The 17,718-nt window shown below is 33.6% G+C and overlaps 1 long non-coding RNA gene across 1 annotated transcript in view; it reads right to left on the bottom strand.

Moving 5' to 3' along the window:
- The window catches only part of LOC145243015 (uncharacterized), a 220,825-nt gene that overhangs the window by 186,458 nt on the left and 16,649 nt on the right, over positions 1 to 17,718 (bottom strand). The window contains exon 2 of the long non-coding RNA XR_013862845.1: positions 4,664 to 4,703. This is a non-coding gene — a long non-coding RNA (uncharacterized LOC145243015). The remainder of the gene's footprint in view (positions 1 to 4,663; positions 4,704 to 17,718) is intronic.

The following is a 17,718-nucleotide window of genomic DNA, read 5'->3' on the forward strand; positions in this document are numbered from 1 at the left end:
ACCGTATCCCGGGTTCTACTGTATGTATATGTGTCTGAGTGTGCATAAAATTATCCAAAAACAACAACAAAAAAAAAAATAATCGGTAAGAAAAAGGTAAATTTATCCTTGTCCGTTTATCCGTCCACACTTTTCTCAATAACTATGCCTTGCAATTTTTTGAAATTTTGCACAAACATTAAACATGAGTAAAAAAAGTAACAGAACAGATGCTTTGGATTTTTATAAAACTTTCTGAAACGTAACTAACTGATTTTCAGTATAATTTTGTTCGTCTATACTTCGTGATAACTGTTGGGTGTGCCCCAGGGGCTCTTTTAGGGCTAATAAAAACACTATTTTAGGACTATTTTGCCATATTTGTCCAAAATTTTTCTGTTTATTTCTATTTAACAGTTTTGCATGGGGCTGAACTCAAATTTAAATATGTTAAGGCCTTGGGGACTTTTAGGACTAAATGGGGGTGGGCAAATGATGGACTTAGCCATTTCTTTTTTTTTTGCATGGTGAGACCACCATGAAAAAAAAAAAAATAAATAAAGAATTAAAGAACTCAAATTTTCATATGTCAAGGCCTAAAACTGCACAGTTTGTTCATTTTCACCAGGATTTGACATCCTCTGCAGCAAATGCTGAACTTAGTCATTTTTTTATGCCTCGTTCACCGTGCCATCACCGGGGAGTATGCATGCTTCACTTGTTTCATGGTAGACAGAATATAAAATGTTTAATTAAAACTAAAAATTGAAGGTTGATTAAAAAATTCGTTTAATCTCATGATATACATTCAACTTATATATATATATATATATATATATATATATATATATATATATATGCAGAACTATGCAATTAGTAAGATACAAGTCTAAAGACGAGTAAAAACAATATAGCATTAGTCTTTAATTTTAATGCATTTTCTTTGGGGAGTATAGTATGGTTTCGGTAGCATTCAAAATAATGACGTTTACAAAAGAAAATATGTGTCAACGTTAGATACCCTGTTGCCTAGAGTTATAGCATGCCTATGAATATTATTTTTCTAACTATTTTCCTCTGGGGATAAGAACCATTCTTTAAAACTATACAATAAGGAAAATTTTAACTTTTCAACTTTTATTTCTTGTCGAATAATAAATTGCTCTAAATTCTACTTTACGGAGTTTAAATTGAATTCCTCATATTAATGTCCCATCTCGGATATTGAGCTTTTTCATCCGGTTTGGGTTGTCTTATAAATATTAGTATTACTATTTATACTTGTTTTAAGTTTACAGAATTTAGTTTGTAAACTTGAAAATATTTTTTAAATTATATATATATATATATATATATATATATATATATATATATGCTAGCATTTCAACCCGGCATTGCTCGGGTGTTTGGAGGTGTATGTTGAACAAAAAAAAAAAAAAAAAAAGTGGCCCATTTTTTAAAAACTTTGACCCCTATTATGACCCCTTAAAATTTATCGTTTTGGGCTCAAATTGAGTTATTAAGTTAGATCCATGTTCAAGGAACCTATATCTAAAATTTCAAGTGTTTAGACTCCAAATTGTCGGAGGAGTATGGTAGAGTTCTCAAAGGTCAGATCGTTGAACTTTGACCCCTTAACAGCCAAATTTCTGGCCGAAAACCGATCACATCGATTTTCCCCAATCTCAGTACCCTGGATATCAAATTTCGAGTCTGTAGACTGAAAATTGACAGAGTTATTGTGAAGGAAGACGTACACAGACACGTTTACTTTTATAGATATATAGATATATATACAATTATTATACCTATAGATACTAGGGTTTGATGCTTATCATCAGTGTAGGAAATGGTAATTACTGCTGATCAAGGCATTCGAACCCAGTCAAGAAAGCCACCCTTGATTTTGCAGTCCAGGCCACCGGCTATTAACATAAATGAAAGAAAATTAGGCACTTATGAATGCTATGTAATGATTAGTAGTAATGAGAGTATTAACATGCAGAACGTCAGAATGATGCATTTTTGTTAAAGTTTACTGCTTTTTTCTCAATTTCCTAAGTAGGGCTGCACTTCAATTTCTTAAAGGGATATATATATATATATATATGTCATCCACATACAGTACTGTTTCGTTGTATCACAACTCATCAGTGCGGCTAGACAAACCTTTCCCCAGCCGTGGCTTGAACCTACAACCGTCGCATTGACAGTCGGCAGCTCTCACCATTTAGCTACGAATCAGTGCCGTAAATATTTCTCCTAGAGTGTGTATTAAATCCACACCCTCCGTCGCAAAGTGCTCAAACCATCAGTTTGTTTACAAACAAATTAATAGTGGGCTTTGCTTAATCGCTTTAAATACACATTGGTTACGATATATATATGTGTGTGTGTGTGTGTGTGTGTTAGATACATAAAAGTTATCTATGTACATATGTTTCTTAGCAGTCATCAGCATGGCTTGACTTTAGCAAGGGATCAAACCCACAACTACATTATCTGTAGTCTGGTGTTTTACCACTGGGTTACGAAGCCTTGCCTGAATTATGTACAGTTTTTATTGCATTAAATATTAAGTTACTTTTGTTGTGGTAGCGAGTTTTCTTCCCTTGCACACAAATGCCTGCAGTACGCTGCCACCTTTCATGGAATGCATTATATATATATATATATATATATATATATATATATTCGTACATAAAAGCTATCCATTGATGCGCGTTTCTTGATAACTAGCACTCATTATATCAGTTAATTTGAATACAAAAGCGGCATTTGCATGCTGCTATTATTGATAATAAAAACAATACACACATACATATATAGAACTTGAATGCCTACTAGACACTATCCTCGAATGTCTAAGGTCTCTCTGCACAGGGGTTTCTCAGGACGACCTAGCATGAGGACACTTTTTTTTCTACAAGTAAACCTTGACCAAATATTCAAAATTGCAGTATTCACGGCCCAAATAAGATCGCGGTATGGCAAGCCAACACTGTCTTTTACAAGGAATGGTGCACCTTTTCAAAGTGATGTTAACTCACGTAACAGCACAAAAGTTGGATATTCCACCAGACTAGATGAATTCTTGTCCAGGAATCTGATAAGACTAAAAGAGATATTATAACATATTTAAATGATCAATTGGGCAGAGGAAAATTATGTTCTCAACATCTTTACTAACTCAATGTTTGATAGATAAAGGGAAAATTTAATGGAATATTCGAATATTTATGTGTCTCATATAGAGATCAAGTGTTTTCCCTCCCCCCTCCCAGATGGGGACCCCTTAATTTCTGACTAATTCGACCGAAGTAAAATGAAATGTGTAAAAAATATGATAGATAGTAATTACATATATGCAAGACTAATTTAAGAAACGGACGACAATGTCCTCACAAAGTGAAAGTGCCTATTAAATTAGACAGAAATAGAAAACATTTTGTGTCTTCATACGAAAGCGCCAAGACAATTTAATTTTTTTTTTAATACTGCAAACAATTTTCCTGTGAGGATAACAACCATTGTTTGAAACTCCATGGAATAAGGAAAATATTAACTTTACAACTTGTCGAATAATAAATTGTTGTAAATTCTAATTTACAAATTTTAAACTGAATTTCTTACATCAATGCGCTATCTCGAATAGCGAGCTTTTTCATCTGTTTTGGATTGTCCTATAAATATTAGTATTTATATTTATACTTGCTTTAACTTTACAGAGTAATTCAATTTGTAAACTTGAAACGATTTTTTTAATAATATATCTATAATATAAAGCTGAACGTCTGTGTGTCTGGTCACGAATAGGCTCCTATATGGTTGACTATCATAGAAAACTGATCACATATAATGATAGATGTATCGAGACACAGGAATGGGTATGTTTGATCTGGCATGATGATTCATTAAAATTGTGGGGTCTGCGTACGCGCCTGGTCCACAAAGTATGGAAATAAAAAATTAAAAAATAACGTTTATAAGTGTTTTTGATATAGATGTACATAATACTTTAATAAGTATGTTTTAACTTAAATAGGGATGGTATAATAAAATTGTGGCGTTTGCGTTCGCGTCTGGCCTCCATAGAATGAAAATAGGCACAAACATTAATAAAGACTTTTCATATCTATCTGCGTAAGTATACTTTGATAATTGTTTCAGTTTGAAGAAATATGGTATAATAAAATTATGGGGTGTTCGTTCGCGCCTAACCTCCAAAGAATGGAAATATGTCACAAAATTTAACAAGGTTTTTTAATATAGATCCACAGACTATTGTGACAAGTGTTTCAGTGTGAACAGGTATGGTATAATAAATTATGGGGTTTATCTATTTCATTTTTACTTTCATCATATTTTATTTTGGTTTTGATACCCCCAAATTCGAAGCTATCTCTTTAGAACCCTTCCTTTACATAACCTTTCATAAATCAGAGTCCATTTTCTGTAGGCTGTTTCTGAACCCAGTGAACGACGGGTACTTTTGCTAGTATATATATAACAGTTATATCTACAAATACTAGTGTTTGATGCTTATGAAATCATCAGAGTAGGAAATCGTAATTACTGTTGGTACTACTTACTGTTGTGTAACTTCTGCATAGTACGGCATGCCTAGTGACAAATGCTATAAATCTGATTCTGAATGATCTTAGTCAAGAAAGCGGCAACTTACCCCATCAAAATAAGCGACCGCGTTGCAGGCATCATCTTATCTGCAGAAGAGAACAAGGAAAGCTCAAGTTGACTTTTATAGAAAAAAAATAAACATTATACAGCAATTAATTTCCTGTCAATGAATCGCCAATATTTCGATTTAACTAAAATAAAAAAAAATAAATAAATAAAAGCGCTGTTAATACCGGTGTGACACATCTGTTCTACACTTAATGACCTTTATTGAAGAACTTCACGATGTATATTAATTCATTTTTTTTTTTAACTTCACACCATGAAGGAAATTAAGAGTGAGAATGGGGTAACTATGGACTTTAGACTTGATGAAAATCTGGTTAGAATTCCTGGCATAAAGTTGTCACACACACACACAAAAAAAAAAAAAAAAAAAAATTCAAAATAATAAGGTCTCAAAAACATAATCGGGTTACAAATTAACAGATGACTAATTTGTGGTATCGAAGGCACTGCAGACTAAACTCAGTCTCTACTAGAGTATGTACGGGATCAGAAGCAGTCAGTGAATGTTTTTTTGGAGAAAAAGTCTCCAGGAGCAGTTTCTTTCAACCAATCACCACAAGCGCCGAAATATTCACTTCCACACACACACATAAAAAAACTGTCGGTAGGAAAGACAGAACGAAAACAGTTAACATAAACCGCAGGGGAAAACTATCAGGAAAAATTAAAAATAAACCGGCCCACCCATTTCGGCGTCCATAGGGAACGAGCTCACACATACAGTTCCTTTTATATAATAAAGATTTAAATGAACTTGTTAATTGCTATCAACTATTTATTTATACGCACAGAAATTACTTTTTACAGCATTGATTCTCAATAAAGCATTAAACTAAAAAAGAAAATTTACTTTGAGAAAGTTTTTTTTAATTATTTTTTTATTACATTTTCACCCCAAACAAGGCACATTGCCACTTTGATGTAGACTATCAAGGACATAATCTACAGAAGTACTATGTGGGGAGTTGGACAGCAAGATGTTAGTTCACGTTACACTTGAACTTCTGCATGTCAGTACAGTTGGGGAAGCAGGAACCCAGAAGGGAATTCCAAAGTCTAGCGGTTCTGGGGAAGAAACTACTGGAGTAGAAGGCTTTCTTACATCTAGCGATCTCTACTGTGAAGGGGTTGGATTTAGCTGCTTGTCAGGTTTGTTGGGGTATTTACATTGAGGGGGTACGAGTGATTGCAGTTCATCGGAGCATTCACCGTTAAAGTACTTGTAGAACATTCAGAGGGATGCTACATTTCGTGGATGGGATAGAGGCTGAAGCTTAGGTGACAGTTCAGACCCTATAAGGTTGACGACTCTTTTGAACCCTGTCTAGGAGTGAGAGACTAGTAGCAGATGCACCAGCCAAAATATGACAATACTCCATACATGGGCGAATGGTGGCCTTATAGAGGTACAGGATACTTTTGGGCGTTAGAAGCTTTCTAGTACGGTAGAGAGAACCTACCTTCTTCGCAGCGGTCCTGGCAATGCTCTCAATGTAATTGTTCCAACTTATGTTTCCTGTGAATGTTAGGCCGAGGAGTTTAAAAGATGTAAAGAGTCTGTGGCCATTGCTATTGGCGGAAGAGAAGGTTTGTTGTAGTAATTGAAGGAAACAAGTTTAGTCTTGGCAGTATTGAATGTGACCATCCATTTTTGTCCCCATTCCACTACAGATTGGAGATCATCCTCTAGTGTTTCTGCCATTTCTTTAGATATGTGTTCATTTGTTTTCCTGTCGTGTCTGTTATAGAGCGTGATGTCACCAGCATATATACCCATCTCATACAGACAATTTTGTCAGGGAGATTATTTATGATTATTAGAAATAATAGAAGTCCAAGGATAGACCTGAGGCACTTCCACATTTATATCATCTTGTTTAAATGTATGACCGTCGAGGACAACCTGAATTTTTCTCTTATCTAAGAAGGATTTAATTATGTTAAGTATTCATCCAGCGATACTGTATGATTTGATTTTCCTAAGAAGACCTTCATGCCATATCCTGTCAAAAGCCTTAGGTATATCTAGAGCTACCGCTCTACCCTCCCTTGCTTTGTCCAGTGAATGGTATATACGTTTAGAGATTACAGGTAGGATGTCTGCTGTGGAACGGGCTTGCCTAAATTCGTATTGTGGGTCGGTCAGAAGTTTAGCATCTGTAAGGTGATGGACTACAGCTTGGTGAATTATAGACTCAAAGATTTTGTAAAAAGTGGGAGGAGGCTAACAAAGGATTATACATAACACGAGTCATCATATCACCTATTTGCAATATCAATTACTAGCAGGGTAGTGGGGACGCCCGGTTTTGCCCGGGCGTAAAATATGCTTAAATATATTTTAATTTGTCCAGATTACGTATATATTATATAATCGTGATTTCAAAATTTGAATTTAAAAAAAAAAAAGTATTTAGGTGCCATCAGCTAGAATTGAAACTGAAGAATTCAAAGCTGATGACGTTACCACTGCACAAATAAGACACGCATATAAAGTATTTACAAATTAAACATTAAAAATAAACTAAGATAAATGTACAAAATGCTTGACGATTTTTTCAATTTTGAACCATTTTTGACCCCCTTAAAAACAATTTATACTGGTTAAAGACCCATAAAAAAAAAATGACCGTAAAAAAAATCCAATCATTTGAGGGCCTAAGTGCTGCTTTGCGACTTTTCATTTCGAAGGAGAAAGAGTTTGAAAATATGGAGGCAAACAGAGAAACCGATAGACAGAACGACAGACAGAGACTGACATAACCGTTTATATATTTGATTATATAAATATTGCATCTGCTTGAACCAGTTCTACACAGAACTTTTAGAAAGTTACAAGTGTAAGACATTAAAGAGCTGGAGTAACTATTTCTAAGAATTTGATGATTTAGCAGTAGTAGATGTAATAAATTGATCGAGCATGGCTCAGGGCAACCCAAAGTTTTTTTTGTTTTTTTTTTGCGGCTACTATTTTAAGATGTGGAGAAGTACATCATTTTTTCTGGATTACTCCACTTAACTTTAATTCTCACCTTATAATATTGAGTGTTTAGAGCAAGTATGAATCAAAGATCAGCTTGCAGGAAAATCTTGACCCATGTGCTCTCTATTTGTCAAAGGAAGAAATCGGTGATCACGTGAAAACGACGTTGGAAAAGTTTGGAACACAAAGATATATTGCCAACTTGGGTCATGGCGTCTACCCGGATTTTGATCCCGAACATGTCGGTGCCTTTGTTGATGCAGTCCACGAACAGTCGAAACTGATAAACCAGCAGCATTGACAACCATTTTTGCAATATAACAAATTTTGGTGCTTTTTTAGAATAGCATTTATTTAAAAAAAAAAAAAAAATGCAGAAGAATCTTTATGGTGTGCATATTAGACGTGGAACAGGGGTGTTATATTCCAAAAACCATGTAAATTCATCAATATTTTTTTTTGCTAGGAAAATCAAAATTTCTGATTAAGCAAAACAATATTTTGATTGGCCATAAATAAAAGGTGAGACAACTCAATTCGAACTATTGAGATCAAAATCATCTGTATAATGGATACATTGGTATTAAAATCACTAGAAATTGTAAATTCTGGTTGTCTTGGTTAAAAAAGGAAAAGCACTATCAATTTTGCATGATTTTTGGAATATGACATGTTTACTCTGTGGTGGGTACATGCATTGTAGAGATTTTTCTGTATTTTTTTTTTTCTAAATTAGCACCCAATATTTTGTGTTTTTGTAGTTTCAAAAAGAAAAAAAAGCTGATGGAAAACTTTTTAATCTGCAGAATATTCTTCAATAATCATAGAGGTTTGATTTTCTAAGATTATTCAATTGTCGTCCAGAATTCCTCCTATATTCATCATGAGTCACATCTTCTGCTTGGTGTGGATTGCAAACCTCTGACTTATTTTCACCATTCCTTCTGATCCAGGGCAAGTTGGTTGATGGATGCCCAACTGTTGAGAGATGTCCAATCAAAAAACATTTTCTCTCCATCTTCTCCTTTGCTTTCTTCTGCCTCTTTTGCCTTCTAACATGCCCTCAAAGCATAACTTTGACAGGCCAGTGCTTAATTGTTTGACATGGCCAAAAATTTTTAAGGGTTTTACTTTTGATTCTATCAAATAGAAGAGGTAGGGAAGTAGCTTGATGGAGGGTGGATATTTTGTTTATTTTTAATCAGGTAATGTTCCATAATGAAACGCATTACGTGATTTTGAAACACTTCAATGCGATTGGCTAGTTGTTCAATCTGTGATACAATCAAGGCCATATAGACCTACTGAGAGGACATAAACTTTTACATTAACAGTTATAGGCACTCTTTTTGATTTTAGAATGGTGCTGTGTTTTTGGAAATCTGCCCAACCTAGCCTGATTTGGTGTTTTAATGTAGTCTCGTGATCGCTGGAGAAAGTCAGTTTATGCCGTAAGTGAATTAATTGGATGGCTTGTTTGATGGGTTTGCTGTGAATAGTCATGTTTAGGTTAAACTGATTTAGCTGTAGACATACATTCTGTTTCGCTAAGTTTATTTCTAATCCTATCTCCTTTGCTAATGCATTGACAAAACTTGAAGTTTATGTGTGCATTCATTAACAAGAGCGATGTCATCAAGGTAGAAGTTGGAGACTATTTATTAAAATAAAAAATGAATAAAAATGGGGGGAATGTGGAATTTCAGGTGAGGCAGGTAACACCTGCGTGGTTGTGTCGCAAATGGTAGCATGTCCGGGGATTGCGGAGGACGATGGGGGTAGGAAAGTAATTATGCATGCAGGTAAAAAAAATAAAAAAAAATTGTAAAATCTAACGATTTGGTTTCAAAATCTACAGATTTGAATTGGAGAGTTAACAGGGGAGGTAATTAGGTTTTCAATTTCTCACAAATTCAATCAGTTGTTTTTCAAAACAAAAATGAAATTCAAACAGTCAAGTTATTTTTTTTTTTTAATTCACAAATCATGCATATATGTTTTTTTTTTCTGAATAAATTGTCTGCTTTCAACAGAGTTATTTTCATGGCAAATACTCGTCTGAGCTCCAATCTATGGCCCCCTCCTCGCCAAACTTTCATGAGAAACTCTTCTAGCTGAAAACACTATCAATAATTTCCCCCACTCTTTATCTATGCCCAAACCTAAACGTAGATTCCATTAACAAAGTTTCTTTTAGAACTGCACACCTGTGGATCTCTCCAATTTGCCTGCTTTCCGGCTGACCATAATATGATCGTCTTCAAGTCCAATATAAACAAGTTCTTGATGAGCCGTTCCCTTTAAGTAATCCAATTTACCAAATTTCCACTAATAATTAATACAGTTTCCCATTGACCACTGTATGCGTATTAACCCTTATCCTCGAGTGGCCTCTGGGCCTTGATAAGTGGTGACTCCCATGTATATATATAAAGAAAAAAAGCATCTTTTTTTAAGTCTTTGATATGGCGACTCTATCGAGAACCGAATCACAGTATTCTGATTGATTAGTGAACACTAACCATTATGTGAAATGACAGATGCATACAAATACCTAGACTTTTTTAAAATTGATTTACAAACCTTTTTGCGTTTCTGCTCCATGCATGAACAAGTTAAATATATTGTTATCAAATTTATAAACATCACTATTTGTGTGTCTGTTTCCATTATTTCAAAATGCATCTCCTCCAAGATGCAATTTTGCAGAATTGCACATCAAATGATTGCAATTTTTGTATGCCATTTTTTTGCTGGGTCTTTAGCCGGTAAAAATAGCTTCTATGTGGTCAAAATAGAAAAATTTGGAACTTGGCAGGCAAAAGTCAACTTTAAGTGTTATTTATAAGCATACTCAAATACACATTTATACATTAAAGTCGTTTCATTTTTTAACTATTTCTTATTCATCTGATGGTAGTGCAAACAGTAACAAGTAAGGCTGGAGCACTATATTTTGGGTTCGATTCTAGCTGATGGCACCTAAAACTAATTTTTCTTTTACTTTTGGAACCACTGTATATTGGGTACAATATGGTATAATAAACAATAGAGAACTGACTATAGTAAAAAAATATGAAATCTGCATAACTTAAAACATATTTAAACATTTTACGACGGCCATCTAGTATTTTCATAAACTAGAGTTTGTAACATATGCTAGCAGGTGTGCCCAGCGTTGCCCAATATTAAACATAACGTAAAATTCTTAAAAAAACGGAAAGAAACTAATACATGTGCATGCGAGTATTATTTAAAAAAAAAAAAAAACGGTTCACTTGTAAGTAAAAAGAAAAAATACTCAAGCTGAAATCGAAACCAAAACCTAAAGACAGTGATTCAAGTACAATAACAATTAGGCCAGCTTGCCACATTCTTTAGAAAGTGTTTTTAAACCTACTTATTCTTTACATACGGAACCTGTCACATGAACGATTTGCGCATGCGTAGTTGTGAAACAGTTGACAAACAGATAAAAATCCGATGACTCCCCCAATACAAATTTTTAGCAGCCCTTTTTTTCCAGAGGAGAACGAATGAAAAAACTTTCCACATGTCTGAATACCCTATATACCAAATTTCAATTGTAGATCAAACATTCGTTCAGTATATAGGTTGAGAGGTGTCCTCACACACACACACATTGTCACTTTTATAGATAAATATATATTATAGATATATAGATTAGCAAAACTGCTGTTGGTAGACTTGAAAGATTGTGCATTACTTCACATCATGCATAACATTTTCAATGAGAATGGAAAAGATGTTTTCTTTATACATGTATGAGAAGGGTTTATACGTGCTGGTCTTTTACACGCTTCCCACTTCTTTCCATGGTCGCTATCTTGTCTAGTAGTCGTTGCATGATTCTATTCATATTCTGCTTTTCTACTGATTCGTCATCAGTATTGCTAGACGAATAAAACTTCTTTGCATGCAGGAAAGACACAAGGAGACGTTCACTGAGTTTTTGTCAAGGTTTTTATTCGAACAGAATTTACTAAGGAGAGAGACTAATGCTATCTTAAATAGTTATATACTTCTTACATAACCTTTTCTTGCAGAGAATATCTGTTGTTTATTATATTTTTATATGTTTATTGTTTATATATATATATATATATATATATATATATATATATATATAAGAGATAGAGAGAGAGGGGGAGAGAAAAGAGAGATAATATAAAATACTATATGCCGGTGTCTGTTCACATATTTTCAAACTATCTCTTCTGAAACTAAAAGTCGCAGAGCGACGCTAGGGGCCTCAAATGATTGGATTTTTTCTTTATGGAGCATTCTTTTATGGGTATTTCGTTGGTTAAAATAGTTTTAAACTTAATTTCTTAACTCAACGAAATGAGTGACACAGACATAAATAGTAACATTCACTGTAGATCATTCAACATTGGGCCTTATTTCGTCTTCACGGCTTCCCGGAGAGAACTGAACTGAAAACCTTAGTTTTTCTCTTGCTTGAAAACGCGACGTCATTCGTCATATCTTCATTTCATTCAACTCCTGTTTTGTCTACAGCATTTGATCTCTGCCTCTGTGTTACCACCCTTCTTTCATTCTATCCTGGGAACGATTCCTCATCTGTATAAGAACCTAGTATGTCCTAAATTGAAGTATTGTTGCCACTTCTGGGCAGGAGCCGCTTGGTGCTCCCTATCCTGCCTTCACAGTTCAAAACTGACTTTGAAATCTAATAGGTGATGCCCTTTTCTCTTGTCTGCAATCTTTCCCACAGAAGAGACGCTGCGAGGCTGTTCTATCGTTATTTTCATGGCAAGTGCTCACCCGAGCTCCAATCTATGGTCCTCCCCTGCCAAACTTTCACAAAAACACTCGACTAGCTACAGCAACTATCATCAATTTCTCCCACTCTCTCTGTGTGCCTAAATCTAAATACAGATTCCATAAACAAAGCTTCTTTCCTAGAACTGCTAACTTGTGGAACACATTTCCATTGGCCTGCTTCCAAGCCAACTGCAATATGGTAGCCTTCGAGTAATGTAAACAAGTTCTTGTTGAGATGTCCTCTTAAATAATCAAATTCTACCCAACTTAAACCTTGAGCGATTAATACACTACCACCTGAAATTCATTAACCCTTATACTCGAATGGCTTTTGGATCTTTATAAGTGATGACTCCCTTATAAAAAAAAAAGAAAAATATCGCCACAATAGAAATGAATGGCTTTCTCTTTGAGAAAAAAACACTGCTTTGAAAAACTCACTGGGATTGACCTTCACGTCGGACTTGAAATGGAAGGCTTACATCAAATCTGCTGCCAAGATTTCTAGGAAAAATGGTTGAATCATTCTATCACTCCAGAAAATGGCTCGCTCTAGACGCAATCCTCTACCTCCATAGGAGTCAGCCAGTCCTAAGATGGAGTACTGTTGCTACACTTGGAGGAGGAGGGGAATTCAAAGCGCCTTTACCTGTCTTCAAAACAGAATTCAAAATTTAGTGCAGAATCTCTTCTCTACCCTAAAGTCTCTTACAGAAAAAAAAGGCTGCTAGTCTTTCTCTGCTTTGTCGTCGGTTTTCATAACAAGACTCGTCTCACTCCAACCATTGTTCAATTTCCCTTTCTTCCTCGGTGTACCAAAATATAAACAAATTTTATGAAAATAAAGTTTTTCCTAGAACTAGCCGTCTGTGGAGCACAGTACCTTCAGACTGCTTTCCACTTGCATAAAACATGATCGTTATCAGATACAGTGTTAACAATCATTACTAATCGACACGATCTTATCTTACTGTCCATATAATAAACTAATAAATCCTTATCCTCGAGTGGCCTTTGTTAGTAAAAGAACTAACAAAATATTTTTTTTAATAACAGTATAGTAACTAGATGGTTCAAGCAATTTTGCTCTGTAACCAACTGTTATCAGAATACCTTACCTTGTAAGAGAAATGTTTTCCAAAACCGATTATGCTCCTTGGTAAATAAAATGCTTACACTAAACTACCTTTGTGAAAAAAACAAATAGCTACACTACCTTTGTGAAAAAAAACAAATAGCTACACTACCTTTGTGAAAAAAACAAATAGCTACACTACCTTTGTGAAAAAAAAAACAAATAGCTACACCATCTTTGTGAAAAAAAACAAATAGCTACACTACCTTTGTGAAAAAAACAAATAGCTACACTACCTTTGTGAAAAAAAACAAATAGCTACACTACCTTTGTGAAAAAAACAAATAGCTACACTACCTTTGTGAAAAAAACAAATAGCTACACTACCTTTGTGAAAAAAACAAATAGCTACACTACCTTTGTGAAAAAAATAAATGTTTAGGCTACCTTTGTGAAAAAAAATATTAAGACTACCTGTTGAAATTATTATCAATACTTCCAATGAAGGTCACTTCGACGTATAAAAACGTTACCAACACAAAGACAAAGAAAAGCACAAAAATATAAGAGAAAAGACTTGATAGAAACAAACAATTTTATTAAGGAAAGAAAAAATAGAAACTTAGAGCAAAAAAAAGTTCAAACTCTCTGCTGCTAAGATTTTGCTCTCAACTAAAAAGGAAGTCCATTGTTGGAAACAATTACAAACGATAGAAAAAGAATGACAGGTTGAAAAGGTTTTCTTACAACTTACTGCTGTGAAGAGATTTCGACCAAGGTAGTTTTTATTTTAGAAAGCTCGAAATACTTTTAGTAAAATCAAAAGATTTGCTGCCTTTGTTTGCAATTTAAGCTTACATTTTGTAATGTCGTCTATTTTAAAATAAAAGTCCTTTTGTGTAGATTAGTTAAAATTTCTGCACACAAAGTTAACATCTGAAATAATGTTCGAAGAGTATTCTTTTATAGCGATGAATTTATATCCTTATTTTTCTGAAGGAATAACCTGAAAAAAAAAACTTCATATAATAACATTCTACTAAGAGGCAATAAGTCCGGGAAAAAAACTTCCTAGTTTCTTCTTTGAGTCTGGTCAAAATGGAAATATTCTTTTTTGACTTAGAAAATCTGCAGTTTGAGACGTATCCATTTTTTCAGGCCTTAGAAGAAAATATCAAATTATAATAGACACTTTCAATTCAATCTTTCGTAGTGAGAATATTTCTCGCATGTGTCTTTTCTCCTGTAAACTGGTATTTTTTCTGGCATTTAACTACCAAGTCCTTGACAGATTTCTTGGATTTACTTGAAGTAGATTTCTTTCAGCGAATTCGTCAGGAAACTTGGACGCAATCACTTCAACATTATCAACTTCGCCAGGTAACATAGACAAGTTCACTTCAACATTTTAACGTTCTGTTAAGACGGAGAGAAAATAGCATGTCATCACATTTCAAATGTCCATTCCAAACTGCCAATTTCAGCTTGAATCTTATTACAAAATGCGGAAATGCGTGGATCAATAAACAGGCAGAAATTAGCCCTATTACTGATATCAACAGCAGTATAGCAAACCCAAGAGAAAGGAAGAAAAAAGAAAAAAATATATCACCTCCCCCAATTTTTACATACCTTTATGAAAAAAAATGTTTTAGCTGTCTTTATGGAAAGCAACAAGGTTTACACTAACCTTGTGAAAAAAAAGTTTAGACTAGTTTTGTGAAAAATATGCCAAATCTTGATTAATGTCAGATCTTGAGAGAACTCACATTTGAAGAATTTATACCAGATTTCTTCCTCAGGGTAATTCCTCTAACAGAATAAACGTTACAAAAATGCAATTCTTCACATTATCTTTTTACATTACTAGACTACCTGTGACCCGTTGGGTCAGTATACTATATTAGCTATGGAATTAATGTATGAGTGTGACACTTGCGACAAAGAAAATAGTTGTTTGTGACATAACACACATTTCTATGAAAATATATTAAAATGAAAAAAGAATATAGGTAGATTTCTATGAATCGTTCTTTTTATAATTGTTTACTTTTGAAAAAAAAATTTACAGCCATTGAATTATAAGTGGTTTGCCATATTTATAGGTAAATGTGCACTGAACAAATACCATAATACTTAAAGTTAAATTCAAATTTTGATATATCTTAATTTAAACGCGAAAAAAAAAAAAACATAATTGGAACACTGAAAACGTACACAGTAAAGCAATACGTTTTATCGTCATGCTGATTATAAATTGATTATTTGTAACACAATTTAAATAAAAACATTTTCGGGATTATTTATGTTGGTAGTGTAGAAGAAAATGTATGTTTTTAATAAAGGTGTATTAAAAATTGGAGAATAAATTTTAACAAAGAGGAAGGCGGTGGGTAAATCGCCATTGTAAAATGCTCTTATGGTTGTCAACGGGTTAAAGTAAATTTATTTGTAAGAAAATTGTTAAAATAACTTAAACGTAATACGGAAATAAATGATGTAAAAAAAAAGCAGAAAGTATTAATTGTTTATTTGGATTGATTTAAACAAAAAAATTGGCACGCTGAAAACGTACACAGTAAAACAATACGTTTTATTGTCGCGTTGACTATTTAGTATAATATATATCGTACATATGAAACAGGTCAATGATTATATGTATTATTTGCAATCACGTTTTGCGTTTGTTTCCCATATATTGAAGTTTTTTTATTCAATAAATTTAAGATATTCGCTTTTCTAAGGACGTCCGTTTGTTCGAACGAAACCGGTCCAGCGATTTGTGTTTATTTGTTTACGCTGTCATGCGTTTATGTTTATGTATGCATGTGAAACTGGGAGTAATAAACCGGATGTTGGTTACAACACCCGTTACAAATCAATTTAAGTTTTATAAATATATTAATATTGTGCGAGAACATCTGGATGTAATCTTATGTCTTGTCTCGTTTTAGTGTTTTTATAATTTGTTGTAGACAAGCTATTAATAAATGAAATGTTTTTGTCCACCACGTCCTTTTAAACTGCTTTTTCTTTCCACGTGTTTACAGCGACAACGCCCTTCATACTAAGTAATTTAATGTTCGCATCCATCTGTTGCCAAGCTTGATACAAGAGAATATTAAATATTTAAATTTTACACAAGAACTTCACCTCAAGATCAAGTTGCTCTAACACCGTGGATTTTAAGGCCATAGTCTAAGCCATTAAAACAAAATTGCATTTAAAGGAATTGTTAGAATCTTAAGATCTCTCAGTTAGAATATCTGTCATTCAGTATGATGCCTAATCCCAAGCTTGAACGAATAAGAATTTAAAAAATCTGTGCGATACTGTGTGTATCAGACAAGATTGGTACCTCAGTTTAATTTAGTTTGACTGAGTAACGACTTCAGAAAAAAACAAGTGAACAGAATATTCCAAAACTCTTGAGTAATAATGTATTTTGGACTGTAGCATGAACTTCAGATCATATGACATTAATATGCACAATATATATATATATATATATATATATATATATATATATATATTTCCTTTGAGAAATAGAATATGAAAACAGTGAGGATGATCTGCCTATACATGAATATATACATGAATATATATATATATATATATATATATATATATATATATATATAAACAATAAAAATACATGCAATCCTTGCTGTGTTATTTTTTCAGGCACAATTCTGCTTGGCATTGATCGGTTTGCATTTTTCTCAAGAGCATGACCTTAAAACAATGTTCATTATGATTCTTCAAGGAAGATACAAGTGCTGCAAGCTACGCAATATCCTATTGATCTCAAAGAGATTTTCAAAATGTATTTTTCTTTTATCCAGCCAAAATTTTGAAGATAAGTGAATAACTTGTTATCTAGAAAACAACTTCCATAAAGCATCTCAATGAGATTACATACACAGGCACACCCATATCTACATAAATACACGCACGTATGTACATGCACACACACACACACAAATATATATTACTAGAAAAAAATGCGACTCGTTGGGTCACCCACTGAACTTGTGTTAGATGGCTTGAAATCAGAAAAAGATGAGTTCATAAAGCCACGTACATATAAAAATGACAAAATCCAAAATTAATCTCCTTCTGCTCACAAGTTTCTTCTACGATTATGGGTTAAATAACAATACTG

This window comes from Euprymna scolopes, chromosome 21 (assembly GCF_053919585.1).
Source record: "Euprymna scolopes isolate OS-2025 chromosome 21, ASM5391958v1, whole genome shotgun sequence".
Taxonomy (NCBI): Eukaryota; Metazoa; Mollusca; class Cephalopoda; order Sepiida; family Sepiolidae; genus Euprymna; species Euprymna scolopes.